This window comes from Lepeophtheirus salmonis, chromosome 5, assembly GCF_016086655.4.
Source record: "Lepeophtheirus salmonis chromosome 5, UVic_Lsal_1.4, whole genome shotgun sequence".
NCBI lineage: Eukaryota > Metazoa > Arthropoda > Copepoda > Siphonostomatoida > Caligidae > Lepeophtheirus > Lepeophtheirus salmonis.
This window is the reverse complement of record NC_052135.2, coordinates 28,141,015-28,158,996: the sequence shown is the minus strand read 5'-3', so window position 1 is coordinate 28,158,996 and position 17,982 is coordinate 28,141,015. Positions and strand designations below refer to the sequence as shown.

At 29.0% G+C, this 17,982-nt stretch overlaps 1 long non-coding RNA gene across 1 annotated transcript; it reads left to right on the top strand.

Annotated features, from left to right (window-relative positions):
- Window positions 1-1,763: 1,763 nt before the first annotated feature.
- On the top strand, window positions 1,764-11,046 carry LOC121118290 (uncharacterized). Its single transcript, XR_005864388.2, has 4 exons — window positions 1,764-1,967; window positions 2,160-2,330; window positions 10,620-10,824; window positions 10,893-11,046. It is a non-coding gene; the product is annotated as an uncharacterized lncRNA (long non-coding RNA).
- The last annotated feature ends 6,936 nt before the right edge of the window (window positions 11,047-17,982 follow it).

Here is a 17,982-nt window from a genome sequence, read left to right as displayed (position 1 = left end):
AAGTTTATCGATATAAATATATAGAATTTATATTATCAATATGATTATTATTCTCTGTACTATAATGCGTAAATATGATTAAGTAAGTAAGACTTTTATCATTCATTGTATTTAAAAGCGATAAAAACGTTTAAGTATTTTTTTTTTTGTCCCCAGACTGTGTAGTTACAGAGTCTACATTAATTATTTATTAAGGCTTACAAATTAAAAATGTGAACGATTGTTTTAACGTAGGAATACTTACTTTTTTATTTAACTATAAATGGAAAGTAGAACTTGTTAAAGATACTAATAAGTACTTTGTACTTATGGTGCTGGAGTCACCACGTAACTTCAATGTTTTCATTGTGATAAAAATTAGAATATGTACATATTATACTAACATATAATTTAAGATTTATTCTGTTGTTAGTTGTCTATTTATTTGCTTCTTTTCCCCTCCATTATTAAAGTGATCAGTTGAAATTAATTTAGATCCTGTTCACCTATTAAGATTCTTAATACTTGTTCGATAGTTTGGAAGAATTGCCTAACTACCTACCAACTGATTTTGGGCTATTAATTTTCTGTTTCTTTTTGGAGGAAATGTAGCGTTGGATCCTGTAAAGATAGCGTCATGATTAGATAGTGGACGTTAATCAATAATATATACATATGTTGTGTACAAGCTGCAAACTTTATACAAGTTACCATTTTGTACATTTCATAACGTCTTATTCCCTTACATCATCTGTCATTTTAACAGCAACTGATAGTTGATAGTTTCATATCATTTTGATCTATTAAAATCAAACATTTAAAATGTATTTAGAAGTATGAATAATGAGCCAATGAATACTTATGATTTAGTAATTTTCATCAAAGGATTCAAAAATTAGTATATCAACCATCTTAGGAATATTTCATATTAGCATTTTCCTCATCAAACGTACTCTTGATTCTTCATTTGAAATGCTTCATCTCATTTTTTTTAGTTGAAACTTGCACAATTTGCTTATACAAGTTACAACTTGTTAACGACATGTTGGTACATCGTATAACCAATACGATTTAGCAAAAATAAATTATATCTATGTTTATTTATTTACTTATATGTTTGTGCTTACATATTATATTGTTGTTCATACATATACAATTTTGGTCGAGTAGTTATACTTATAGGGTGATTACATTTTGATATGCAGTAGCTTTAAAGAGCTAATTTGTATGTAATGTATTCTATATACCAACATACACACTTCTACGTCAAAATCAACTAAAAATAAATTATATATTTAAAACAAAATCCCTTAAAAATTTATTATATTTGGACGGGAAAAAAATTAAATATTTCAACATTTCTTTTAAAGCTTCTGTTATATTCTATACTAGACATAGGGTTAGGCACGTACCTAGGAAAGGGAAAAAAATATTTCCTAGAGTGAGAGCCAGAGAGCTTTGAATGACCTTAAAATACCTATTAGAAAAACAGAAGATACCTATTTGTCCTATTGTCTCCAATGAAGGCCCGACCTTATTGAATACTAATGATATAGTGTCCCTTTTTATTGTTAAAATGTTTGTGAAAAATAAAAGAGCCCATAGAAAAGGGGGAAATGTGCTAAACCGTGGGAACTTGCTTTCAAAAAACAATAATAATAACAAAAAGAAGAAGGGAACTTAAAGGGTTTGGAAAAGAAGCAGCAAAAGAAAAAGAAGAAAGGGGGGGGGGGAGAAGAAAAAAATCAAGGAACCATTTGTTAAAAACATTTATAGTTGTTCACACATATTCATTTCATTTTTATTTAACATACATACATATTTTGCACTAGCCTTCTGTATAATATTGGACCCTACTACACTACCTTATATATAACCGGGTCTTTCTTCTCCATCAAGTTCATTCATAAAGATACAATCATAACTACACATACATACATGTGTCATTTTGACTGAGAAACCATTTCTTTCTTGGCCATCTATATGAGGTAAGTTTCTTATTATCTAACTTCTATTCTATGAAAGTTTAACTAGTCTTGGATTTGAGTCTAATTTTTCAAGATTTTAAGTTTGAAACAAAACTCAAAAATTTTGATTTGGGCACAATTTGAGTTTTTTAAAATTTTCAGATATTATATAATCTAGTTTCTTCTTTTTTAATACATCAATTTTTCTTTTAGTAAAAAAAAAGAGCTTTTCTAGTTCTTTATTGTACGTTTGAGGGATACTGCCAATTTGATTCATCATTTCTTGATCTTTAAATATGTTTGGATTGTTTACGTTCAAACAAATTCGCATATTTCCAAAAATATTTTTAGCGAGAAAAAATTAATTTAACAAATATTGTTGGGGTAAGTAACGTCGATTTTTTTTTCGAGTTCGAGAAATACTCGATTATAATATTCCTTTTGATGCTTCATTGTTGATACCCCGATTAGTTTATTGTTGTGTTCCTTTAATTGGTCAGACGAGGTTGCACCGACTACCATATCTGTCCTAGTCTTTGACGTCAATATACATAAAGTATATTTCCTTTTATAGGAGCGACCGAGTATTGAAGCTATGCACATTGATTTTAAAAGAGTAATTTCTCCGAAGTGCGTTCTCCATTGATCTACGTAGCTCTTTCCTGATTTATTCATATGTCAATAAATATATATATATATAATTTATAAGCTTAAAATTAGTGCAAAGAAAATTATAAGACTCATGATGTGAGGTTCATTTGTTACCCAGGTCGAGTTAATTAGACAATCTTAGAACGACTAACATATGTAAATGTTTGGTACATCTGTCTACAAATAATGGAACCAGAAAAAAATAGTTTGGGTTTTTATCCACATAAAAAATTTCAAGAATAAGTAAAATAAAAAAGCTAGTCAATTCCACAGAAAATTCCTAGATCCTCCTAGAGTTTTGTTTGTTTCTCCATGAATATATTCTGATTACGAGACTGTATCTTTAAAAAGTAACCAATTTAAAAAAATATATACATTAATAAATTGAAAAAGGAAATTGTAAGACATAAGCCTAGTTCGTTTTCACCTATTTTAGGGTCGTGTTGTAATTTTTGGAAAATTGTGTAGAAATATTTTTTAAAGGGTTATATCAAAATATTATGATTAAAAATACTGTTTTTATAAAAAAAATTAAGGTTTTGTAAAAAAAAAAAAAAATTTAACTGTATATGGGGGGAGAGAGAATACTATATGAACTATTTTTGGAAATATGTTGACGCGCTTCCTAAATGTCTTTCTTTTTTACTTTTGAAAGTTTTATGTCATAAACAATAAAATAATATCTAACTTTTCTCGCACAGCATTCTATTTTTTTAAAAGAAAGAAAGTAATTTCTGATTTTGTTGCTCAGAATACAAAAATACGTACGTCCTTCAATTTTTGTTCATCGCATTATATGACTTTTATGTAGAAAGAACAAGAATTTTCAAACAAAGTTTAAACAGGATATGAATAGTCTTATTTACTACAAAATTTCATCAAAGCATATTTAGATAATTTTTTTATTTAATATTTTAAAAATAGCAGAAATGAAAAAAAAAAAAAAATACAGAAATTGTCTTTTATAAAAAAAAAGTCATCTAGAAAAATTATAATCCCAAATTGGTATCTAATTAATTATCAATATTCGAGGGCAAAATTGAAGTTCTCCCCTGGAATTTACGAATGCTTTAGTAAATCATTGATCAATAAATAATAGTGTCTCAATCGCCCCCCCCCCCTCCCATTATTATTATTGAACTACAAAATATTCTAATAATACCATTCAACTACATTGAAAGAAGAAAATATAAAGTTTTTTTTTCCTTCTACGAAAATGCACTTTTCTAAAAGTAACCAATTTGTGCATACATTTTCTACAAAACTGTACTTAGTACTGTAAATATTTGGACTGGTACAGTATGGGATTGTACTGCGGTTTGGTATGTTTTTACCTTCGGTGCGGTACGTATATATATAATTACGTATTTAATATTTTGATATATTTAAGTTTTGGTTATTTTTTTATTTTATTTTATTTATCTTAATTTTTTTTTGCCAAAATATGAGCTTGTCCAAACAAAATGCAAACTTGTATGTACTAGAGGGAGGTATATTTGATTCCAAATCAAATTCACTATCCATATAGAACAACAAAAGTTATGGATAGTGAATTTGATTTGGAATCAAATATACCTCCCTCTAGTACATACAAGTTTGCATTTTGTTTGGACAAGCTCATATTTTGGCAAAAAAAAAACCTTCATGAATAATAATGTTAAATAACCTATGTATATTTTATATTAATTTTTGTTTGTTCAGTATACCTAAGAAAATTTATTTGTTCCGAAAAGAAAATATTAAAGAATAACATATCGAAAAAACTTGAAAATCTAAATTAATTTTATAAAAAAAACATTTTACTATTATACCGTACCAAACTGCTTACCGTGAAGGGTCTACTGAGGCTCGTACCGAACTGTGGGCTTAGCATACCGTTCCAGTATATACGTATCAAAACTTCTAACTTCCAAAACATTGGTAAGCGTTAATGACTAAACATATGTTTTTACGACATATGTTAACATTTCAAATAAATAATTTTTTTAAATAGAGAAGTGCAATTTACATAATCCGATTCATTTGTGAATTTTTGTGTTAATTAAGCTGTTCCATACAATTTTCTGCTTAAAGAATTTTCTGCTAGATACAATAAAAACTGGCTTTGCAAAAGTTTAAGACCTCTCAGCTCAGTTTTGGTCTAGTTAAGGTAATTTTATTATGTGAAAAAATGGGATTGTTGGGTCCAAATTAGACATCTTTAGGCCTCTTTTACGGTTCCAAATATGATGCTACGATTCAAAAATTTTATATTAAAATTTTTATTTTTTAATATTCGGTTTATCGATTTAAAATATTTTTCACTTTAAGTTGTACTCAATAATTTGCAATTTCCCAGTATTACCAAAAATACTGTTTTCATTTTTATTCAACAGCTATCATTTTAACTAGGGTTGAATTTTGATATATTCTGTTGAATAAAACAAGGAAACAAAATTTCAACGTTTTTTGCCTTTGGATTGAGATATTGTGTTTTTAATTGCTTTTATTCCCAGAAACATAAAATGACCTATCTAATCCGAAATTTTCAGACTTTCTGGCATAGTAGTCGAAAAAAACACTGAGCAAAACTTATATACATATTTCATCTAACTAGGTGTGCTTTTTTTTTGGTCTTGGCTCACCTGGGCTTTTCCATTTCGACAATTGAGCTTTGGTTTTGTATCATAAGCATATTCCCATGATTCTTCACCAGTTAAAAAGCTTTTTGAGAAAATCAGTATATTCATTGACGTTTGTCAACAATGTGACGATTCTTTTTGACAAAATTAAGCATTTTCGGAACAAACTTCTATAAAACAAGTTTCATGGCCAAAAAAATCGAAAAATTTCATGGCACGACCAAAAAAAATTGTATATATCCCGAGCCACTTTTCTGATGGTCATTTGACTTTTTTCAAAAACAATTTTCTACACTGCTTCTACGTTCAGAGCGAGGCTAGTCATGGGCATCTTCCCGGCCATTTTGGAAGAGTTTGTAACACTTATAAACATTTTTTTTACCCAGAACAGTTTCACCGTATGCAATTGTCAACGTTTAAAGTCTTTTAGAGCACTTAATTTCATTTTTACTGAAAATGTTAGGCAAATTCTTCCACCCATGTTTTTCAAACTGACAAAATCGCCAAACACACTAATATTAAAAAAAATCTAACATAGCCAATATACGTATAACGCGAAATTTGAAAAGTAACCTTACTTTTTGAATACACTTCGTATAATGCCTTCTTTTAATTTTTTTTTTTTTTTATTCAAAGGACCTAAGAATATTTTGATGATATTTTTTTAAAAGATATAGCTTATTTTTTTCATATGATATAAAAAATAAAATGCCTATTGAATTTTAGGTTTTACACCTACAGAAAATTTCTAGAAAATATTTATTTTCCTATGAAATCTTGCATTTAACTAATCCATAGTATTTAATTATCTATAATTAATTCAGCAAAAATTAAGTTGTTCACTGTTTAAGTATAGTTTTTGTAGGTTTATTTAAAAAAAGCGGGATCTGCAGGGTCTAAAAAAACGTTCACTATCGAGATCCATGAAAATTGAGCATGGATGGATTGGACTTACTTACATATATTGAAAAAAAAACATAAATTAGACAGTCTTTATTATATAATAACGGGACAATAAATTTCATACGAAGTGAAATACACCTATTGCAACATGAACAAGAGCTAAGGGGGGAGAAGGGAAAATCAAAATTAGAACTTTTTTATGAACTAGTTTTGATAATCATGGATTAATTTGTGAATAAATGTAAATTCTAAATACAATGAATATGACGCATGTATTATTTATTTATTATACAGTATTTGGTTGAAGTAAAGCCATGTATTTATTGTGGTACATAAATATTCTTGTGTCCCACTTAAATTAAGTATATAAGTATTCATCAAAATATTTATGATTAAACCTATGCTGCCTGCCACATTTTCGTTTTGAAGGATCTCAATCTTACGAAATTCATAGTTTAGATAGCCGTAATCATGAAAAATTATGTTAACATTCATTATAAAAATCTAATAATTTTATTTAGAAAGTCCTTTATTTCAAGAGTTGTATCTTATTCATAGCTCTTTTAAATTGACAAAATGTTGTATCGAAAATCTCCGAAACAATTACATATTATATTTATGTACATATAAGAATATATTAACTGTTTTTTTTAAATCATTATTTCAATTAATTATCTTAAAACTTAAAATGAAACTATCCCATCATCTCAATAAGTAAACAATTGTAATTTGAAGAATAAAAATGCTCTATATAAATTATACCTCTAAAAACCATTAAATCTAACATTTTAATATTTATATAAACAAATATTAATTTTTTCAGTACAAACTTTTTGAAACAATCTATTTTGCATCAATAATAGATGTATATACTATATAACATACGTCTATAACACAAGGTGTGTCCCAGGCAGAGCTGGTGCTATAATTTTTTTTCGGGGAAAGGGGGAATATTTTTTTCAAATTTTACGATTCTCATCTTTTCAGACTCTAATATAAGGCAACATTTTTTTAGTTGTTTTTTTAAAACAAGATTTGGGTTTTCTTAATTTTTTATGACCGCTTTTGAAAAAGGTGAAGCCTTTTTGAGTTCTTTTTCAAAGAATATGACGATATTTAGTTCGAGGAATTTTTTTTAGAGAGTAATATTTTCATTTATTTCAAAAAAGTACTTTCTAAAAAAGGCTTCAATGTTATTAATACAAAAGTTCTCCAATGGTAATTCCACAATTATACTTACTACTAAAATCATTATTTCAATTCATTATCTTGAAATTTTAAAATAAACAGCTTTTAATATCAAATTTTGAAATTATTTGTACATATTATGAAGTATCAAATTTCAACTATATCCTAAGATATCCAATTAAATGTCTATAATTATAGTCTTACTATGTAGTTCCCTTACAGTTTTAAATTGATACCACACACAAAAAAAAACCAGATTTTGTAAGATACTAATTGAGAAATTGAGTAATCGTCGACTCTTTTCTCCTCTCTATTAGTGCTTAATGTAGATGGTGTCGTTGTAGTTTTAGACAATAAATATTGTTAACTTTGGCAACATTTGATAGAAAAATAATTGTATTAAGAGATGTAACTTTAGTTTATTTTAATTAATATTTTCCTCATCAGTGATGGTTTTTATAATATATTGTTAGAATCATAATATATTGTTAATATCTAATAAAGCTTTACTAATTTTTAAAAAATGATAATAAAAATGACTTTTTAAATTGTAAATTACGTTAATGTAATTATGTCATCGAGATATCATTTGGTAAACATTTCTTTATCTACCTGCGTTTTTATAAACAACACACATTCGTAATTTCAAAACTCTTTCTTCCTCTCTTTTACCGGCTAAGTATATTTGTACGTAGTTCCTAATTTACTATTTATTCATTGATTTTAATTTAAAACTATGCATACCAAAAAAAAAGTTAAAATTATTATAAATATTTCATTAGAATTAAGAAAAATTATTATAAATATTTAATTAGCATTAAGAAAAATTATTATGAATATTTAATTAGTATTAAGAAAAATCATTTTTTAATATTTAAATCAATAATAGAAAATACTTATGTAATCGATTCCTTTCAAAAAAGCATATTCCGAATATTAATAATAGTTTTCTCTAATATGATAAAAGGGTGTAAGGCCGTATCTCAAAAAACATTCTTGTAAAAAAACATGATCAACAGCAATCAATAAATACACGTATGTGCTCATATTTTTAAAGTATTTCCAAATATGTACCCATGTATAACTTATTTAAAAATATATTTTCGATAGAAAGAAGTGTTATCAAACGTTAGCAACATTTGTTGAGTCTCATTTTCATTTATACTCCCCTCCCCCCTTCCCCACCAGATTATAAGTGTAATAATATATAAAACATATACATTTTAGTGCACAAAATTTGCATGCAAAATAGTACCGGTCTAGGAGCTATAGTTAGGTGCCTTAGAGAGTCGACTAAATCAAAAAAATATTATATGTAAAATATTAAATGAACGTTATGGGTAATTATGAACAAAAATATTCTGCATTTTCTAACTCATAAAATATTAAATGAATAATTTTAAAAATCATAATTTATAAATGTCTTAAATTTAGTTAAATGAGCAATCAATGAGAAAAATAAATCAATTCATTAAAAAAAATCTTAAGAAAATTATTGTCCTTCCTCTTATAAAAAATGCAAAATTATAAGCAGTATTCAAAATTACTTCATACAATATTCATTGAATCATCAGTAGTGATGAGTATTTTGTAGAGCACATGGGACATTTGAATGAGTAAATAATAATTATAATTATTTATTATCCTTGGGAAAATATGCTTCATGTTATATGTATATTATTATTATTATTTTTTTTTTTGGAGGGGGAGTGAAATAATCAGACATTTTAAGCCCATCTATAACCTATAGTGTATAGGTGTCTGTAAAATACAACAAACACCTATAATTTTTATAATTGCCTGTAAGCCACCTTTGTTTAAAGATGACGACAGGGCGTCTTTTAGTGTTAATAACTACCTATAACTATATCTTCTCTCCAGCTCCAAGAAAAATTATGTGGACACCTCTGAAAGTACATGTGAATTTCTTAAATTTTTAGTAATAGGACTATCAAGATCCCGATACCAATTTTACAAGAACCAATATGATAATATTCAAATCGTGACAACACTCATAATTATACAATTCAATTTTGTATTTCTCCGGAAATTGGAATTTCAGCGAGATCCCAATTTAACTAATATTCAAATTTTGAGATCCCGAGAATTCCAAAATGAGACAGTAAATAATGAATTTAAATAATTTATTTCGTACTTTAAGAGGAAAAAGTTTATTTTAAGTTATATATTAGGAAAGATTCAAAATTAATTCATGTTTTCTATGTCAAAAGGTGATAATAATTATATATCCTTTTTTGATTTGATATTAAAGGTGATTTGTTACGTATCTTTTCTAGTCAATAAAAAGCTGTATCTCTAGTGAATCTTCTATAAATATTCAACTTTCCATTGAATGAATTAGATTAAAGAAGCTGTATACTATAAAATGATTTAATGACTTTTCCTGGGAATTTCTAGTAGAGGTAAAACATCGATAAATCCCAGGAAAACAATAACATATACAATACATGGATATGTATATTGAAAATGCTTGAAACCTGTTTTTTAGGAAACTATATTATAGGTTTATTATTAGTGGATCAACAAGTAATCTCATATACTCTAAATACCTCCAACAACGAAGTTTTGGATGTTTTCGCCTCAATTTGATTGTTTTTTTTTATTTGTAAGCAAGATTACAGAAAAATTGATAAATATATCAACAGTAAGATTAAATTTGCAGAGGTCAAAGTTCAAGGTCACACAATATGTTAAAAACGCAAATACAACGATAATTTAATACAAAAATGAGATACATAACTCAAATGAATGTTAATTTTTAGGGGGGGAAATATTTTACGGAGAGTTTGGCTCCTTAAAGAGTGCCCATTCTAGTTCAATTCATATAATATCTATCGCAAAAAACAAAATTATTGAGAATAACTGAGTATAAAATCTTTGTTTTATATATTATAAAATTTTAAAGCTGTTGAACTACCTCTAAGCATAGCTCAAATTGACATATTATCTACGAATTCTATTTTTTCAATTTAAAAAAACTAATTGTAACTCTAAAACTTTAATAATTTAATAAAATGAAAATAAAACATGAAAATCTTGAGGTTTTATAAGTAATAGAAGAAAATTTTCTCCGGGACAGTTTCCCTATTTAATATAAAAACATTGTATATTTTTAAATCATTTATTTACTCTGAAGAAATAATTTATCATGGTAGACAGATAAATGAGTCAACATGCATATGAAATTATTGTTTTCCATTGAAATATGTATTAGCATAAATACTTAACTTATAGTATCTAACAGTTATATTTACAAAAATAATTCGGAAGCTATTTTTTATGATCGTAGAGATGATGCATATTATTCAGTTTCGGTGTTTTTAAACCACGGTGCGGCAAAAGATGTCAGATCAACTTCGTGAAACTTGGAATAACCACCGTGTGTTCAGAATCTTCGTATTCCTCACATTCCTCATTCTTCTATGTATACTCATTCTCTTTACAACATTTGCCATCATTCGCTTAATGGTCTTCTACACATGATGATGACTCAGGTAATATTTTTCCTTTTGAAAAACGCAAATAAAATGGTTAACTTATAGATATTATTTTATTATTGTAGATCCATTAATATTATATTAAGTCTCTGAAACCTCATACGTCATCATAATCCATTTTCTACTTTAAATCGAATTATAATACATCATTATTATTAATTATTATTTTATGTATATCTATAATTTATTGTCATGTAATAAATAAGAATTAATGCTCAATCTATTACGCACTCGAGTTTTCTATATTTATTTTAATCCACCATGTCTCAAGGGATAAGGGAGATATATAAAATATCTATCAAGAATTAGGGGATATGTATTTGATGTCCTCAAATTGATACAGGATGTTCAAACAAAGAGATTCGATTCATTATTACACTAGCCTCATATATTACGTATCTATTTTCAGTACATGTCATATAATTATGTAGATATGAGCCAATAAAAGAACATCCTAAAACTGTCTAAAAAAGAGAAATTGTTTTGTGACAATGATATCCTATTTATTAACATCAATATACATCATTTAATTGATTTCTATACATATCTTTTCAAAGAAGTTTTTTCTGAATAATGCTCTTTAAAATTTACAATTACTTAATGTGATCCATTCCCAAAAAAGTTAGCCTACTCCTGTCTCCGATCCATCATTCACATATGCATCAACAAAAAGTCAAATAATTAATTTGTCATTACCACATTTTCTTTAATTATTTTTCGTTTTGTAATTACGAATATATTAAGTGCACATAAGAGAAATTGGTGTCAGTTGCAACAGTCCCTTTTTTTCAAACAAAAAAAACAAAACATGCATCAACAAAACTAAAAATGAAAAATATTGTCCAGTCTATTGATGAAAAAAAACCAATAATTTTGTCAACTTTTCTTTGAAATATTTCATAAGAATTGTTTTTGGGAAAAAAATAATTTATTGGATGAGCAATGTTTTCATTGTTTTTGTTGTAATTGACATCTTTTGAATTATTGATTTTTTTTTTTTCAGTTGATATTTTTTTTTTTTTTTTTCAAAATTCAACACTCACTTATTCTGGAGAAATTTGAGTTATTTTAACACCAGCACAAAAGAGTCAGTTGAGCAATAAGTTGTGTTTCTTTGCATTATTTATTATCCTCAGTTTTTATACAAGTGGTAGTACCTGCAGTATTGCCCGGAGTAATTAAGCGGTGACTAACAAAAAAATTGCTTTAATAATATAGAAGACAACTCCACAAGAAATTTTATTATGAGTACAATCACAAGTAATTAGTACACAATTAAATGTTATCCCCTCAAACATAAAATAACAATGATAACAGCTTGAGAAAATAATAAAACATTGTTCAGGTTATCAAAAAGACAAAAGAACTTGTACGCTAATATATGATTAGTATTTACAACATTTGATTATCTCTTCTTTGAATATAATTCACTTAGCGTGCACACGTTTGTTCTTAAGCCTCATCTAAAGTTACATCCATTATTTTTTTTATTTTTTTTGTATAATGTACTTTTCTTTTTAATACATACAAACTCGTAGTTAAAAATGAGTCCATGTCTCAAATATTACCCAAAATAAAGTTGTATAAAATATGAGTTCCCTAAGTGCCTACGAGATTTCATTTCTTTTTACATAACGTTTTTATAAAATTCTATACATATATACTCCCTTTTCTTTTATTTATAATTGTTTGGTTTCGACAAGTAGCTAAAAAAGGCCAGTTTTTTTACACTCATGATAAAGTATAATACAACAATATGATAAAATCTAATGAAATAATATAATATAATGTGGTAGAATTAAATGAGATAATGTGAATTAAATTAGAAGAAATAATAAAGGGGAATTGTCATCAAAATATATTAGTAAAATTATTCCAAGTGTGGAATTAAAGTAGATCTGGATTATTTTTTAAAAGTATCTTAAAAATGTAAAACTACGCCGTTCTTCTCGCCTCTTTAGGGAGGCAGTTCGGTATCCATATAGTTCGATTAAAAAAGCTATGTTCGAGGTAATTAGTATTTGCCGATGGCTGAACTAAGTACAAATCGGAAGACGACGTAGTGTTTTACACCTTACTACATACTTTGGGCTTCATGTTACAATGAGTCAGTCCATTAATAACTTTAAACATCATAACCATATCCTGAAGTGTCCTCTTCTTTTCAAACGACAACAGCACGACTAGATGTTAATAGGATACTATCCATACCATCTTAATAAAGCGTTTTTTGAGCTTTGATTTTCTTTCTATACATTGAATTCCAGAACTGAGAAGCGTAGTTTAAAATAAGCATAAAATATGCTTCATAAAACATCTTCATAATTCTTGTTTTAAAACTTCTTTTTAATCAGCCCAAGCGCTCTGTTTACTTTTCTAACAATATTGTAAATGTGAGTAGTGAATTTCATATTAAATGACGTCAGCACTCCAAGATCCTTAAATACATCTACATTCTTGATCTCTTCAAGTTCAACAACGCCGCCCAAAAATCATAAAGGAGCTCTTTTTAAGATTTACAGGAATTCTCAAAAGGTTGCCTAACTTCAGAAATTATCTGAGGTCATGTTTGGCCCTCTTCTGAGTGTCAAACTAGCTTTGTATCGTCAGCATACATATTTATATATTTTGGATCTCAGGTTGCTACACAGGTCGTTTATATAGATCAAGAAGAGCGTAGGTCCAAGGTCACTACCCTAAGGTACAGAGAATGGGACACCTATTGAAGATGATACTATGCCGTTTATCAGAACTCGTTGTTCTCGATTTCTGAGCCAAAATGAAACCCACTGCAAAAGATCACCCGTTATCCAAATGCTAGATAGTTTGTGTTCCAGCCCACCATGCAGCACTTTGTCGAACGCCTTGCTGAAGTCAAACTATAAGACATATGTATCCAGTGAGGAGACCCTACTTCGTGCAAAATAATTCCAGAACTATAACAGGTTTGTAACACAATACCTTCCACTTTGGAGTCCATGTTGTCTGGGAAATATCTCATTGTGTTTGTCAAAAAAGTTTCTTGCTTCAGACTTGATTAGCTTCTCCATTAGTAGAGAGACCTGGCTTGTGATGGAAATTGGACGGTAATTACGAATATCCTTATGGCTTCCTTTCTTGTATATTGGGATAATATTGGCATATTTCTAGTCAAACGGCACTACTCCCTCTCTCATCAACTTCTTGAATATCATAGTAAGAAGGAAGTAAACAACGTTGCTAAGCTTCTTCAAGAAAAAAGCACAAATCCCATCAGGACCCAACACGAAATAACTAATGAGGGAGGAAATGGTTATTAGGACAACTGATTCTGCAAAAAAAAAAGAAAAAAAATCTTGGATAGTCGAGGTCGGTTATACGGGAGGGGTTGATCAATGTTAGAAGTCTCAGAATCTGTTGAGTAAACTGAGTGAAAGAAGTTGTCAAAAAGATTTGCAGTGCTATGCTCTTTGGTTATTCGAGTACCGTCATCCAATTTAAATTCGTCAAAAATCATATTGAGCGCCCCAGATTTGGGTTTCATATACCAGGTATGCGCTTATAAAGTGATACTTTTTATTTTTATTTTGAAGGTTTATTGTGAAAATGGTTACAAATTTAATTTTCAAAGTATACGTCAGCGTACCCACACATTTTCCCCATCTTTCAGGCAATTTATGTATGACTTTCCAAAAAAACATTGTTCGTCTTTGACTGCAAACCAGCAATCGATCCATTTCTTGGCTTCAGCGTGAGAATCGAAGCGTAAATCCTTGAGCGCGTAGCCCTTCGATGCAAACAAGTGATAGTCGGAAGGTGCCAGGTCTGGTTAGTAAGCCGCATGAGCAAGAAGTTCCCAGTTGTATGATTCAACAAGCGGGTGGCTATAGAGTGATTCGGCGGCGCGTTGTCATCAAGGAAAATTACTTTGTGTTGCTTGGCGTCATATTTTGGGCGTTTTTGGCGTATAACATGTTTCAAATAGACAAATTGTTGTTGGTAGTGAAAACCATTAATGATTTGAGCGTACATGTTAATGTGAATTCGGCTTCTTCAAACTTTCTCGGTGGGCGGCCAAGCTCTTCATTTCTCACGTCATAATCACCACTTTTGAACTTTTCAAACAACCTGAAGCACTGTGCTCTGCTTAGAGCATATCCACCGAAAGTTTCCACAAGCATTTGATGGGCTTAAGAAGCGTTTTTTTTTCAATTGGTAAATGAAAACCAATGATGTTCGCACATCTTAGTTTGTAAGCACAAATTTAGACATTTTTACGAGCGAAAAAAATGCATTGTTGAATGAAACTATACAAACAATGAATAAATATTGTTGACACATGACAAAATAAGTATTTTGATTCTTGGACCGGTTTATAATGTCTAACTGAAGACACCTAGGGGCCAATAGCCGGAAGTTTCATTTCATAGGCGTATAGATAGTAAGAGACATCAGGCTTGAGGCTATTTTTATAAAAGTAAGTTAAAGGTTTATTTTCAAATTTAGGTCTACTTGAAGACACCAGAAGTTTAAGGATTTGGGAGAGCTTTATGCTTTTATGAGTTTTGAGGAAGTGGTAATTTCTTGTATTGACACCAAACATTGTTTTTCTTCTTTTATAATAAATTGATGCTCAGATTTGTCCCTGGAGAGCCTTTGTTATTATGAGGCGTTTTGTTAGGAACACACTTATCAATAAGGGAGTGAAGTATATCACGAAATGTAGACTAGTATGACGTAATTAAACATAGCTAAACATGTTCAATGCTATAAATGAGTTCTTTTTAGACAATCCAGTATACAGAGGGACAGATATACTTTGTTTTATTATTTTATATATTTATGCTTCATAGCAAGCATATTTTATATGTAGAGCAGGACTCTGAAGAGGGTTATGATAATGAAAATTTGATCTATAATACTGATCAGTGATCTATAATATCAATCTCATTATATATTAATCTGCTTCAATAATTAAATTCATTTATACCGAGGAAGTATATTCCAGTCTAATTGGCTTAAATTCTTACTCAAATTCGATTTTTTTACTTTTACATCCTTCACAAACTATGGTGACAGCTACATGTTTTGGAACGCTCTACGCAATTTGTGGAAAAAATACTGACTTCAATCATTGGAAGTTATTTAGAAATTGTACAAGAAAATTGTTGACTTAAATTTTGGTGTGTGTGTCAAACCAACTCCTGATATTATGAGCTATAAACAAAAGCTGTTACTTTTTCACCTAGTAATTAAACCTTTCAAACTATTCATAATGTAGATATTTAAAGAGATATGATATAACTTTTCATTATATTCTCTCAACTTCATTACTTGCAACAACAACCACAAAAAATAGATAGTTGAACTGACACCATAACTAACCTACCAAATCTAAGTAACATGAATAAATGAGACATACGTGACTTGATCATAACAGACCAATAATAAGAAATACATATTTATTATTGTTGTTTAAGGACATGAATGGGGTTATAAGTAATGATGTTGTTAAGAAGATGGTTGGCAGTATGGAATGTGCATATATGTATGCTTGTGCATGTCTCAAAAGGCTTAAAAGAATGAAGAGAAAAAAAACTGGGAGTGAATGAACATGAACATCCTTGAAATAGTAAATAAAACAAAAAAAATCTGATAATAATGTTCCAAGTATTTATTGCATTTTGACGGAAAAACTTTTAATGAAGGCCAGTGGGGAAATACCAAGTTTGTAAATGCTTGTAAAGTCTTTATCATCCTATATCCTCATTCGAGAATATTTTTTATTTTTTTACATTTCATAAAATTTAAAATATGAAAGTCTTCGTTTTTTTGATTCATTGTTTGATGTCTCTGGTAAGATAGGCAGATAAGATAGCCTTCTCATCTATTGATGAGAAGGTCTGCTCTTTGGAATTCTTCCATACAGACATTGCACGTTGAGCTTATTTCTTTCTACTTACATAGGTGGGCTAGAAAAGGCCTATTTCCAGTGTAGGTTTGTAAAACGAGTCTCAAATTTTCTCTTCCGAGCTTGATACACTTCGACTTCGGCTTATTAAGCATAGTATGTACATGTTTCATAATTTGATCTTTTTTATATTGATATGACCAGTATTGATAGAAGTCACGAACTACCTTCTTTATGTAGCTTGGATATTGTTGTTTTTAGCCTAAAATGCTGGAGAAGATTACACGTACGAAGACTGGAAAGCTTAGCCAATTCCTCAATCTTTATTTCACCTAAAAATGAGGATGGGATTCTTCTTCAGAGTCCTCATACAAAGGAAGGATTCAATATTTAACTACCAAGTCCCAGGCATGAAACACAACTCATTTCATTGGTAGAGGATCCCATCCAAGAGGGAAGACCCTCTTATCTTCATACGGCAGGATTCTAGGCAAGACTCTCCATTGTATCAAATGTATCCCTCATTCAGTCATTTATTTTGTGGAGATATCAACAGGATTCGGGATTCCCATATAAGTTTTCATACGACTTGATTAACATCTAAAGTGGATTCACACAAGTATCAAGTAATTTTTGAAGAATATCTACACTGATGCCTTTGGAATTATAGTGTGGAAGAGGAATCGGTATAGCTCTCAGCCTCTAACCACACCATAAAAAATATCACGTTTAGAAGGACTCGACTCCCACTTAATTACACATAGGGAACTCCTATCCATTAGATTTTGAACAATATAATATTCAAATTAAAAATAAAATAATTTATTAACAAAGAAAAAAAAAAAATTAATATTAATTTAACCCTTCTATCACATTCAGCTAAACTGAATTTTTCTTTTTAATTCTTCTACGACTTCCATTTTCCTTTGTACTTCCAAATCGTTTAAGACGAATGTCATCGTTCATCTTGGAAACGAAATTTTATAAAAAACAATTGCTGTAAACACGTGAAACTCGGGGAAAATTTTTGTCCCTCACATTATGTCCATGTACATGCATATTCCAAAACTTGGTTGATGTTTGCGTTTTCTAATATTTTTACTGTTAAAATTTGGAAAAGCCATGACCTTGCATCGTTTGATTTTATTTAGTACCTTAGCTTCTTCGTTTCGCATGATAATAATACTTAGGTTATTAGCCAACAGTCATATTATTATCGTAAAATGGGATAGACATACTAGACCACCTCGATTTATTTGATTGAT